The sequence below is a fragment of the Harpia harpyja genome, chromosome 2, assembly GCF_026419915.1.
Source record: "Harpia harpyja isolate bHarHar1 chromosome 2, bHarHar1 primary haplotype, whole genome shotgun sequence".
NCBI classification, from domain to species: Eukaryota; Metazoa; Chordata; class Aves; order Accipitriformes; family Accipitridae; genus Harpia; species Harpia harpyja.
The window spans coordinates 58,023,474-58,037,979 of NC_068941.1; the positions used below are offsets into that span (position 1 = coordinate 58,023,474).

Below are 14,506 nucleotides of genomic sequence, written 5' to 3' on the forward strand. Positions count from 1 at the left end.
GAGTGTCTGGACAATGCTCTCAGTCATATGGTTTAGTCTTAGGCAGTCCTGTGAGGAGCAGGGAGTTGGGCTCAGTGATCCTTATGGGTCCCTTCCAACTTGAGATATTCTATGATTCTTTCGAAGGGGTACAGAAAAAATTGGCGGGGGGGATGAAGAGGGACAAGTAGCAGGCCTTCCTCAGGCCCCAGATGCTGACAGGTGGTGCTGGCAGAGCAGAGAACTGGCTGTGTGCTGGCTTCCTGCAGGACAACCTTGGGAAAAGTGGTAGCCACAGGCCTCTTTTCTCATGAGAGGGCAATAGTTAGTGTTCTATACCCACTGTCACTTTAGATATGATGGGAAAAGAATGAAAGGGAACACTAAATCAGTGTTTTCCAGGCAGCGATTGTGGAGGAGGAGAAAGAGCGCAGCAGTGACCCTATGCAGAGGGATGTCCGATACACTAGGTGTGAGCCTCAGCTCGATGCCTTGGTGTTTCATCTCAATGCTAGTTTTGACTCCAGAACACCTGTAGTGAGACTGGACATATGCTGAAGTAGATTTCAATTATCAACAGCTATTTTGCCAGTGGTACAGCAGCCCTCCACTTACTCTTCTGCTTTATAGACTTTTTATTTTACCTCATTGTATTTTAAATGCAAGTTTGGACATTCCCACTTTTTCTAGAAAATTGGCACTGAAAACTAGGAAGAAGGATATTCTCTTTCAGTTCTCCAATATTTTATCCTCAATATTATTTTTTTTTCCCTGTATCATACCAGAGGACATGGATCTGCAAGCAGTGGTTGGATTTAATTGTAGAAGTAGGGTCTGAGTGGGAAGAGGTCATTAGTGGTTTGCATGGTGGTACAGAAGTGTTAGTGTTCAAACATTAATCCATTGCCATCTGTCCTGCTGTTGTTAGCCACACGCTGTTGGCCAATACAGACAGCATAACTACTACCCAAATGTTCAGAGCAGGGAAGGAGGAGTGATTTCCTTTCGTGGGAGAGAGATCCCAAAAGTCAAAGAAAGAGATATTATTCGGAGGTATTTAAGTAGGTTTTGAAGGATACAGCACACATCTTCAAAAGATGGTTCTAATTCTTTCTCTCTAGGTTTATCAACAACTAATACTTCATTTCACTGCAAAAACAGGTGCTGTGCATGCATTGTGACATTCACAAGGCTGCTGCTGGGTGCTAAGCATTATTAAATTACTCTACAGCATCTGGACCTTTAGCAAGTCCCTGACAGGACATTAAGATTCCATTTTTACTCCTTTTTTTTTTTCCTGATGTTCAGACAGCTCATTAATATTGGTAAGAATATGTTATTCTAATAGGAGTGGCTTAGGTGAAGGACAAAATAAGGACAAATAAATGAGAAGCCATTTTTTAACTTAATTACAAAAACATAATTTAAAAAAAAATAATGAGAAAAAGAAGAGCAGTGAGATTGTTCTGATGTTCTCCTTTACTTCAGAGCCACAGAGAACACTTGGAAGGAGAAACTCAACAGCATGCTGCTGCTGTTAAAGTTGTTGAAGTGACAGCAAAGAGATTTATCAAAAATACGGATGAGAAGTAATTTGATTGTAGACTTAAAGTCTTTATTCAGCTAAGTTATCTTTAAAAAGTCTGAGTTCTATCAGTTATCTTACTGAGCGAGCTATGGGAAATTAGCCTGTTCCTATATGTGAAAGAGATTTTTGCAAGTGGATAGTCTGGCTTGGAAACATTTGTCTGTTTGTCCATGAAAATTATTTGTCCATACAAGATCATGAGCCTCTTAGATCACAAGTTCTAGTTCATATCTATTAGATGAGTAGTATTAAAAAATAAATAAAAACCCTTCTGTTTTCTAGAATTTCCTCTTACGTCTTTAGACTATCAGAATTACATCTGACTCCTATCTTGCAATTATTGTGTGGTTTTTAAAAACACTAATGTCGAAGTTTACTTTCCATTTATTGCACTGCTTTGTCTGAGTCCTATAAAAATATGCAGTTCCAAAACCAACTTCAATCTATAACACTGAAACTTTAATAACACATCGGAAAAGACCAGTTAATATCCATAACTAGAACATAGCTGGTTTGTTGTGCCTATTTATCAAGATAATTATGTTTATTTGCCTTTTAATTATTCTGCCTCCATTCAGAACAATATGGAGTTTCAAATTCCATATTATGCCAATACCAGAGATGTTTAATTGTGCCATTTGTAGATGGGCAGGTCTGTCTTGATGTAATTTGTCTCAAGCATGTACAGGGCATTTAAAGGCATATTTAATATGGATTTTTTAAATTTCTATAATATATAAATATATCTCTGAAAATACCTTCTTTTTCCTTAGATTATTCTTAGGGTGATAAATATTGCAGTTGCAGCTGAATTATGAACAGATGGCACTAAATTAATGATTAGCTGAATATTTTAAAATTTCAACTAGATTTCTTCCTGTGAAGAAAAGCATTCCATAAATCTGAAAATACTTAGTCACTGAGAATAGTTATCACTCACTGAATCTCTAACATCAGTTATAGATCAAAATAATACAGAATAAGCATTTTTTCTAAATCAAAATTAAGGACTACATTGCCTTTAAAATGAGTTATTCCAATATTAGAGTCCCAAAACTTCTGAGTTTCATTTTGTGATGCTTTGGACAGATGTTTTGTATAGAGAAGCTATTTTGTTGCTCTTCTTTCACATGTATTACCGAGGCACCTGGACTCTTTACCAGCATAAAGTTGTCAGACACTAAAAGCTTTCTACCCATTTTGCTTCTGAAATGGAGAAAGTGGTTTTCTGTTATGGAAGAGGATGATGGAATGGTTCTGACACTTACCTGTCTTTTAAGAAGGAAAGGGAACTTTGCTAATCTTCTGTCTCTAGTTTCATCTTTTCTGGGTCTTCATTAGCTTGTTTTGTTTTGGTTGGGTTTTTTTGGTCTTTTTGGTTTGTGGGGTTTTTTTGTTGTTGTTGGTTTTAACTGCTTTTCTCTTTGGAACTTATCTATGAAACCAAATGCTAATTTACCACATCTATTTTTTCTGTGGTGGAGCAATTCTAGTTGGCTTGCCATATTGCCAAAGCAAAAGCTTTCAACAAGTCCAGACAAAAATTCCACCTATGCTGCAGGTCTTGCATCTGAATTTATACATCCGTCTGCCTCTAGGTTAGATTTCTTTCCAGATACAAAATCATACGTTCCTTTGAGGACACTTCAGACTTCCCCATGATACTAAACTTGCTCTGTTACCATAAGATCCTACTCCCAAAGGTATCAATATAACCTTTCCAAGTGGTGTATTTGAAAGGCTTACAATCTGGAGTGATTCAGATAAAGATGCAGAATTTAAGTGTCAGCAGGGTAGGAATCTGAGGTAGATGTCTTCATCTGTGAATTGAATTGCATCTTCTATGTTACAAGTCAACAATGAACTCCATTGAGAACCTTAATCAGAAGAGACACTTACAGAAGCTGAGACCAAATCTGCTTTTATCCTGCTTCTGCAGCTTTCCTGGCCCTTGTCCCACTGTCAAGGGCAAGGAGACAAGTCATTCCCTAAATGGATAATACAAAAATCCTGAGAGCTGGGCTAAGCCATCATCATCTTGTGCTATCATCATAGTGGATGCTAGTTGTTCGGAAATCTGCAAATGCAGTTCACTGATCTACCAGGTAGCAGAAGGGTTTAAAATTATCATTTTCTGGACATCAGGTTATAATTTTTTACTCTTGTTTTACTACCCAGTAGTGCCCAGCGGTAGCCTTTTTGTAGATGAATCCTGTGTATCTTTTAATATTTTGTACATTCTTTCATTAACACTTTCTCAGATAAAGTGTGATTATATGAAATGCTAATACTTTTTGCATAGATAATTTCGGCATATTTGTACTCTCTAGTTAAAGCAGACAATCCGAGAAACAGTCACTTTGGAAAAAATAGATTTTCCAGTCCTCCCTATGCTATAGCTATCAGTGTTGAATTCATTTTATAAAAATGTAAACCAGGGGTTTTAACACTCCTTTTCCAAGAAAGCTGCTAAGTACTCTGGTAGCTTGTATCCTTTGTTTCAGTTTTCTCTCAAAATGTGATGAATTCAATTATTTATCTCAAAAAGTTTAATTTGCATTCAGAAGCCTTTTAATAGTCTAATTCAGTACATTGTGAATAATGTTATGCAATACTTTCTAGTCAGAACAGGTTATATTTGAAGTCCATGGAAAACTGCCAAAAGCATCTGGAAAAACAGCTTGTACCTTTCTCATAAAATTGGGGGGGTTGTGAAGAAGAAAAAAAATGATTGAAAACTAACCTCTGAATAATAGGTGTATATAGAGAACACAAGTAGAAATATTTAAGTTAGCTTTTAATTTATATTAATAATCCACAAAAAATGTTCAAAATACCTACAGAGTAGAAACAAATTTCAGAATGACTGTGTCTAATGCCTACAGAGAATACTACTACTAAGAAAGACAAAGCTGAAACGCTTTTCTTTTTAGATCTTCACAAAGCAAGATACATAACAGTTAGTAAAAAAGGTCACAGGGTAAAATCAGGAAGAGAAAAGGTAAGGAACCATTAAGTGACATGAATGTATTTCACTTTATTCAGTTTCAGTTCCAGTCCAGTTCACCTCAGAATGATAAAGCAGGCAGCAGATAGGTGCTTACACTATTAACAATTATTTTAGCAAGTACACGGATGAGAGATAAGGTCTTAAATGATGCAGACAGGTCAAACACCAGATCTGGTTTTAAGAAAAGAAAAAAGCAAGGTTGTAAAGATGTACAGATAAGTGATTTTCAGTAGAATTTCTAGTAAATTTTTAGAAGATTCAATAGAAAAAATCAGATTAAAAGTCTGACCTAAAGGAAATATATAATGATAAATAGAAACAGTTTTAGAGAGGAATGAATGACCTTATGATCTGCAAGTTGATATATTTCCCAAGGAGAAATGCAACACTCTTGGTTTGTCTTTGAGTTTCATCTATGTAATGAAGAAATTTCATACTCCCCTTACTGTCTTGTGCATGCTCTTGCTATTTAATTTGAATGTGCTGTTCATTAAGCACAGCATGTAGTCAGGTATCTCATACTATGTATTGTTCTTTTTTTAACTCTTGTTTCTTTTCAGTGGAATACACTGTAAATAATATACTTCAGTTACTTAGTAGGCAACTTTGAATTTTCATAAAACATGTAGTGGCCAAACAACGTAACAGTAATGTTATAACCTAACTCACCTAACAAAGACAGTGGAAACTTTCCCACTGATTTTGTATGGGAATGTAATGAACAGACTGCTTCAGTAAGCCTCAGCTTCTGAAAGGTATATGATCATCTTTGTAAATTATTTCAGTTATAAAAACCAATTGCATCACAGAAAGCTAAAAATTCCAGGGTTGAGGATAATGCTGAAAACTTGGAAAACTCTCTTAGGATTCAGTGCTATTCAGGTTGCATTCATCATGAGGAAGAAAAATTGATAAACTTTGTATTCCCATTCACAGTCTGGAGTACTCAAAAATACATTAGTTATAATTAATTCATTTGCATGAGCTGGACATTTGAACTTGTCAGTGAAAGCTAAGTTGATAAAGGCAGCTATAAGAAGAATTTAACACAGTGTAGCTATTTACTGATGTCACAAAGAAAGATTCCTGGACAATACAGGAAAACATCTGTAAGAAAGATAATGCAATAAGGCTGGTAATAAAAAATAATATATATTTATTTATAATTTACTCTCTTTATTATTTACTTTATATTTAAATATATTTCATTTAATAATTTAATTTTAAATGTAGCCATTTCTCTATATTGTTATTTATATATTTATATTATATATTATTTATATATGTTTATATTTATAGTATTATGAGAAAAATCAGTCAGCTGAAGCCACAAGCTTCAGTTCAACTATCTAGCTCATGTTTTGAATAAACTAGACTTAATGAGATTATAAATAGAGCAAAACATACAGTCTGAAGGCTTACACACACAATTGGGTGCCTGGCATATCTTCCTTTGGCTTGCTTAGCTCTCTTATCTAAGGACCCATATAAGTGATTAAGATACTATAGCTAAAGCTACAACCTGTCAGCTGAGCCACAGGAGCAGACAATGCACATGCTTTTAGCCGTTACAGAAGCAAAATAAATGTGTTAACTTAAAGCCCAAGCAACCTTCAAGAAGCACATTTTACTTTCATTCATCCATGTGTATTGCTCATAGCTGATGAAACCTATGGACAGCTCTATCAGATCAGACTAAAGGTCTCTTTAGCCATGTAATTTCTAGAAGTCTCCAACAGAAAATACCACGTGATAGGGATAGTAGGAGGAAAAGCACAGGTTTGCTCTTGTGCAGTTGTGGCCTTGTATAGAAGTACCATGGAGACTGTTGTCTGCTGCAACTTTTTTACAACTTTCATACATATTTTCATACTTGGGTTCCACCATCAAGATGCACCAGGAAGGCAGACTGAGGGAAAAATGTATTCTATCCATTGCAAAGATGACAGACAATATTTTAGGTGTGTCTTTTCATGAAGTTCCTGGAAGTAAAATCTGTCTGGGATGGCAGAATTTTCCTGTGAGCTTCCATTTGACAAAAGTCCTAAACCTGTAATATCACTAATCTTTTATGGATACCAGTGGGTCTGTAGATCATGAAGAAAGAAGAGACATACTACCACCATACCTGTTGTCTGATTCAGATGGTTCTACTTCATTTTTTTTTTTTATATATGTATTTCTCTTATATAAATGTGTGGCTTATCCCTATGCTAATAATTTATGTTGACAGTTGGCATTATTCACTGTAGTCTGATGCTACAAAAGGTAACAAAAATGTGCACTGCTTCTTCTGGCCCAGCACTTGCTCCAGTTTCCCTTGTCTGAATATGTAATCATTCAGACCAGGAAACCTCGAAGCTGACCCTCCCCTAAAAGTAGTACCTTTCTGAGATCTCTATAGCATGGCCATCAACTACTGACAGACCCACCTGGGGGGGGTGTTAACTGCTACTTTCACCCTTTTTTGGCATAACAAAGACGGTCCCTTCCCCTCCTCAGCAAACAGAACACAGAATATGTTCTGATTGCTGTGAATGTTTGCTTGTGTAGATGTCTTGCTCTCAGCTGAAAGCTCTCTTTATTCAAATTCCTCAATGCTTCTATTCAGCTGGTGTGAGTCCTTCATTTGCATTATTGCATTTGCATTCACTGAAAAATTTGAGACCTCTGGTGGCCAAAATAATATCTAACATTCCTATGAATATTAACAAAATTTTATCTAGGTGTATATTTCACAAATATTGATTATAGACCCAGCTGGGGGTTGAAAGTTTATTAAAAATGCTTTATCTCTTTTATCTCCAATCTCAGAAGCATCAACACATTCTCATAAAAGTAACTTTCTTTGTCATCCAAAAATACCCTGCATTTAATGAATGTTTAAATAACCCATTTTTCATTGAAGAATCAGAAGACAGTACATTGAATTTCACTGTGTTTTGCATTTACAAAGATCACAAATTCATGGTAATTCTCTTTGAATTCTAGGCCCTATATTTAATTTAAAGTGGTTGATTTCTTATCTATCTGTGTCTGAATTTGTTGTCTGCCAGGTGGACATGGAAGGTGATTTAGAAACCAGACGCAAGTGCTAGTGTTCATCTACATCTGATATAAGCACACAAAAGAGAAAAAATATAACTACTTGTGTCTTCAGTATTGTTGATAGTTACTATTCCTTCTGCATTGTAGTTTCAACATATGTTTCAGTAAGTTGAGAATGAATGGAAATGCATTGTAGATGGCTGGAAACAGACCAGAAGACAAATCAAAGCAAATGTTAGCTTCACCCTGGTTTTAATGTTTGTGTTACTTTCATTGTTGTTGATAGGAGTGGGAGCAGAGCGCTTTACTGCCAAGAGAGAAAGAACATATGATCTTCTTAATACACAGGGTTAAAGTCCCACACATATTTTGAGTGCTAAATGAGTAATGAGCAGTATTAGATATTCTTAAAAATCTAAAAACTAAGTCTAAAGTAATGTTTGGGTGGAAACTGTTGCAGTTAGGGAAATTATGACTTCTAGTTTGTCTATCTGGTCTCCACAGTAATGACTTTCTACATCACTTCTTATGTTCACAAGTATCATACAAGCATTATTAACTATTATATCGTTTTATGGAAAATTGGAAGGGAGAAGAACATTGTGGAAAATACTCAGGAAAAAAAAAGGACCTCAAACCTGAATATCCTTTCCCACAGCAAAAACCATGACACAGTGTATTATAAAGTGAAATATGCATAACCACAGAATTAGTTGAGAAGAGGTTCAATCTGCTGGTAGGGTAAACCTGAACTGGCCAGCAAGCTGTAATGACTGTACATGTTCTCCAAACAGTGAAAAAACCCACTATACGCTACCCAGGATGAGCAGCAATTTCCACAGCAATAAGCTTTGTAGTAAGGCCAAAAAAACCCCCACCCAAACTACCTGTGCACTCTTATCACATACAGAAAATTTGATCTCATCTCTTAATAACAACCATCAACAGTTTATCATCAACACTTGTATCATGTGATTACGGTATCAAGATTTTTACCTGATCAGCATTAAATTGTATTTGGTAAATGGAGCGTTTACCCTTCCATCCTTAAAATTGTATCTTTATAATCATATCTAAACCTTGGAAGACTGGTGAGTTCTTGGTGGTATTTATTTTAATTCCAAGTAGTGGTTATAGTTTGTTTTCCTGAATAATGTCGTGGTTTAACCCCAGCCAGCAACTAAACACCACGCAGCCGCTCACTCACTCCCCCCCACCCAGTGGGATGGGGGAGAAAATCGGGAAAAGAAGCAAAACCCGTGGGTTGAGATAAGAACGGTTTAATAGAACAGAAAAGAAGAAACTAATAATGATAATGATAACACTAATAAAATGACAACAGCAATAATGAAAGGATTGGAATGTACAAATGATACGCAGTGCAATTGCTCACCACCCGCCGACCGACACCCAGCCAGTCCCCCGAGCGGCGAATCCCTGCCCCCCACTCCCCGTTTCTGTACTGGATGGGACGTCACATGGTATGGAATACCCCGTTGGCCAGTTTGGGTCAGGTGCCCTGCCTGTGTCCTGTGCCAACTTCTTGTGCCCCTCCAGCTTTCTCACTGGCTGGGCATGAGAAGCTGAAAAATCCTTGACATTAGTCTAAACACTACTGAGCAACAACTGAAAACATCAGTGTTATCAACATTCTTCGCTCTGAACTCAAAACATAGCACTGTACCAGCTACTAGGAAGACAGTTAACTCTATCCCAGCTGAAACCAGGACAAATAATAATAAAGTAATATAAGGCATCATTGACTTTAAAAAGTAAAATGTTAAAAGCATACATTTTTCATGGTTGTTATTTTGGTATTAATAAGTAAGTCAAGCTAGACACTGTACAAATTCAAAATAGACACAGTTCTTGTCTTGAAATTTAATCTCTGTTAGTATTAATCTGGGTTACAGTACTATAATTTTCTGTATCCATATTGTATGTACTGCCCAACATTTTCATTTAACACATATTCACTATAGATAAAATGAATAATTTTATGCTTTGTACCATTTTTAAAATAGCTGGTTTAATGATAGTTTTGATTATGCAACTGCTGTGCAACAAGCATGCGTTATAAACCATCATGTACGAGGTATGGGTGAATATGAATTGTACATTTTTCATCTATATACTTTAAATTAATGGAATTTCAAAGAAACTTAGTAATTTAATTCAGTATTATACAACTGAATTTATAAGTAAATAATTTTCCTGGACACAAGATGACAAGAGAGTTTGCCGTGGACATCCCTTGATCCTGATTAAAGCTATTAAGAAGCTGACTGCATCTCTAGGATGAAGTAGGTTAGGAGTATAGGATAAAGTAGCACAGCTAGAAAGCTTTTCAGATAGCCATGTGTTTGGTAGAAATTACCTTTCCAAACAGAATTTGGAAGATAGATTTTCTTGCATGTTTCTCTGGACTGAAGGACGCAGTATTCAAGTGGATATGATTTGCTGAAAATAAGCATAGTGGATAGTGTGATTGCTCTACAACTTTGAGCTAAAAATTTCCAAAGATTTGCTTTGTTCATGCATGATATTCTAAAAGGTGATTCTGTCATCATTTTTGTTAGTAGTACTATTAAAGATTCAGACATTTTATGAGACATGTATGTTTGTAGAGTGTTTTTGGAACACAGCAATTTGCATTACACTAAGAAGATAATTCACTAATACATTGCACATGCAACTGCTTACTCTTATTTCAACTGGGAAATGAAAATGTAATGAAACAGAATTCCATTTTGATAGCGTTGATTACTCTGTAGGCAGTTTAACTTTTCAAAACCATTTTCATAACATTCACATCTGATTCTATGTCAAAGAGACAAACTTAACATGTATTATGTTTTGTGAGTAATCTCTCAAGTGGCTTGAATACACTAACCACTGTTTCAGCAATAAGTGAGTAATACCAAGTGATGCAGTGTTAAGTACCAAGTGCAACAGAAAGTAAAAGCCCATTTCTTTTAGCAGAAAAAAGTAGTGTTGTATTCTGTAATGATATTTTGGACTAGGTGAATTCTAGGTGTATTTTATACAATGCAATGCTGAAGAAGCACAAATGCTGAGCATCTAAAATATATGCATTTCTTTGTAGAAGCTCCAGATCATTGTTCTGTAAGTCATTCTTCATGAAAAGCTAAAAGGCAGTTATTGAAACATGGGCTGTCACTTGCAGTGATAGATAATGAGTAAGAATGTGGCAGGTCTTTTTTCTCTTTGATTTCTCTCACTTTTTCTGTTAATCCCTTTTCTTTACAGAACTAACAACTTTCATGTGTGTAAATTAACAGCATCACAGTACTTATAAAGCCACGTACTTTTAGGTAGCTAAGCAATCACAAGCTCTTAAAAAAAGATGAAACTAGTTAGTATTAAGTTATTAAGTTTCCTGACCTGTAACTATGGTTGCAGGACAAGGACAGGTCCAACTTTCCATCCTTTTTCAGCTTTGCTTTCCTGTCCCTCTCGGATGCTGCTGCTGTTGTCAGGCAGGGAGCACACTGTGGTGGACTCCTTGCTTTGCAACCCATCAATGTTAAAAAGCAAGTCTCCTGGACCATGACAATAAATGCTGGTTGTATTGTATTATTTTTTTTTTCTAATCAGTTGAGTGGAGTGTTTTGTTTTTCATAGAATCATAGAATAATTTGGGTTGGAAGGGACCTTTAAGGGTCATCTAGTCCACACACACACACACACACACCTGCCATAAGCAGGGACATCTTCAAGTAGATCAGGTTGCTCAGAGCCCTGTCCAACCTGACCTTGAAGGCTTCCAGGGATGGGGCATCTACCACCTCTCTGGGAAACCTGTTCCAGTGTTTCACTACCATCATCATAAAAAATTTCTTCCTTATATCTAGTCTAAATCTACCTTCTATTAGTTTAAAACTATTACCCCTTGTCCTATCACAACAAGCCCGTTGTTATGTTCTCATTACCTGTCTCCATAAATGAGTACGGTATTTTTACAAACAGCTCTTCAGACAGTGCTTCACATAAAGCAGAATGTGCTAAGTCTACCTGGGTTTATTACCTGTTATAGCACAAATATCCTGACTGACCTTTTTCTAGATGTTGTAGGAGGGATTTTCAGCTTTTTGTCCTCAGATTGTTTCCCCAAAACTTGGCAGAAGTAGCTCTCTGACTGTTGAAGTGAGACTCAAGGGCTCTCCCTCCTCCTCCTTGCTGCGATTTCCCTCCAAAGGAAATGCAGGCACTCAGGCAGGGTGCCTGACAGGCACACCAGTCCAGGTGATGCCACACCAGTCCAGCATGTGCAGGAGGACCAGATGCTAAGCACCACGAATGCACTTACTGGTAGGAACTGTTGTCATTTTAGGGACTGGTGGTACCCTTGACTTGTGCAACATCTTTTCCTTCTGCAAAATCAGGGAAATAAGAATACCGTGCTTTGTATATAGTGGTGTTTAAAGACTTTAAACTGTGTGATCTTCTTGATTAATGTGATAGTCTATCAAGTGCTATATTTGATAATATGTTCTGGTATGCAAGAGTTTCACATAGAATATTATGGTAGTTTTTAAGCAACCTGAAACCATGAGCTGATTGTTTTAAAATACAATTCGTATTTCTTGTTAACTGAAATTTACTTCTGCAACAGAATTCTTACCTATGCTTTCCAATAATGATTCCAAATGTAGCCCTCATGAAGTGTAATATATTCTATTCTAAGAGCTATCTTAGAAAAGAATGAAATTTACAAAATGATTGAAAACTAAACCTGTGCAGAAAAATTAATATACAATTCCAGAAGGGCTTTGAGATTTTGAAATCAAACTTGTGACTAAAACAGGAAAAATGCTTCCAATTTTTGCTCAAAGGAATATATTTTAGGTCAATTTTAATATGGTTTTCATAAATTTAGCATTAAATTAATGCCTTTTAATTGTATGCCTTTAAGTATTTCAAAATTAAGAACAAACATTTCCAAGCCAAAAGTAAACACTATTCCAAAAGTGTATCAAAATGGAATGTTTTGATAGCATCAGAAGTTTTTTCAATTCTCAAAAAAAATTTCAACACAAGCAGTAAGAAAATATATGTCAATGAATAAAAGATAGACATTATAAAAAGCTTATGTCAAATGTAAATGGTTTCTCTGTTTAGCATAGTAAGGCTATTTGATTTTGAACCTTTCGGTGTACAATCTTAGTAGGGCAACCCAAACACCTGTTTTTTTTCCCCTCCAGAGAACACAGTGGCAAAATATCAATGGCATGATTGTTCTTCCAACTATAATGAAATGGTTAAATAGCAGCATGCATCCTTATTTCAAATATGAAGCTACCACTTATTTTGTCATCAATAATTTTACCAATGACTTTGATGTTATCTCTGACATCTTCCTTCAAACCACAAAGTTTCTGGAAGCACTCATATTCAACAAGCAAACGTTGATCTCTTTAGCCTCTACAGGTCTTCCTATTCGGAACCATGAGAAGCAGGATTACACCTTGGTTTTGCTATTGTGAACAGTGTTTGCTCATGACTATCATATATCATTTTGAGCATTGAATCATGGCTGTGTGTAAATTATCAGTGGGTCATATAATCTTCAAAAGTAATCTATAAAAGGTCATCTATAATTTCTGCAAGTATTTTAAACTAGTCTACAATTTATTATATTTTCTCCCTCTTCCAAATGAATTAAATAGTAATATTATCTGGTTTATTACAGTTCTTACAATAATCTGAGTTATGTGGTCATCCCAATTTCATAGAGTAACTGGATATAGTCAACAACAGTATGATTTATTTTGCAATGGAACTGTTTTGCAAAACAACATAGAAGCTTAACATATTTGCAAACTAAGAAGTAAAATTGAAAAACAATGATAAATTGACCTTCTAATTTCCTTTTATGTTTCTGCCTCTGGACAGATACACAACAGTCTGTTGAACTCACCAGAGGCCTGATAATGCCTAGATCTCACTGGGTTTCGTAAAACAAGCATTCATATAACAAATAAATATAAATAAGTATTTAACAGCTTTTAAAAAAGATATCTTTACCTATGGTGGTGCAAAAGAATGGAGTATCCTTCCCAACTGTATTCCTAGCATGCATTGCTAGCTAAATGCGAGCATTTTAAACAAATAATTCAGATGTGCCTGGGGCAACACTGTCAGGGACACCACCACTGACCTTTAGAGAGTATTTAAGAGTAATGGATAAATTCAGTAAGACAGTATGTGTGAATATATATTGTGATTACATCTATCCTGATGGACAATTAGACTTTGTTGTACTTTTTATTAGTGCATCCTGGAATGTTTTTGAGATGTAGCATTTATCCCATGGCTAACATTAGGTTATCTGAAATCTGTCCTGTCTGTCTTTACAAAAATTTAGTATTTTTCAAAACAAAGCCAACAACCTGATTATCACCTTTAAAATAAAGTTCAATTTTACAGAGAGAGGGAGAAAATACCATTTTACACTTTTACAACAGAATAAACATGTCTAACTTCAAGAAAATGAGGCATCACAAGTATTTTTATAATTCCTTTTCATTTTCTTTTTACATTAATGAATTAAAAATAACCAGAAATTTTTCACGGTACAATTGTAAATTCATCTGAAAGTAAGAGGAACTGTTGTTTTGATTTTATAGCTGCTTCTGCAAATTAAGGCCTGCTATGGCAATTCCTCATCCAAAATTAGTTATCACAGCTTTTATATTTCTTCTTATATATTTTCATAATGTGCATTTGCATATTAAACTGAAAACTTCCACATTATGGAAGCAGGTGTTTTTTTACAAACATGTGAGCCAGATTGATAAACTGAAACGTCATACATGGATTTCTTTGCCTATAAAGCCTTCCCCATAATTTTTATCCAT

At 35.6% G+C, this 14,506-nt stretch overlaps 1 protein-coding gene across 1 annotated transcript in view; it reads left to right on the forward strand.

Moving 5' to 3' along the window:
- Positions 1 to 14,506, forward strand: part of SGCZ (sarcoglycan zeta) — a 527,596-nt gene that overhangs the window by 461,356 nt on the left and 51,734 nt on the right. The gene's annotated exons all lie outside the window — the stretch shown is intronic.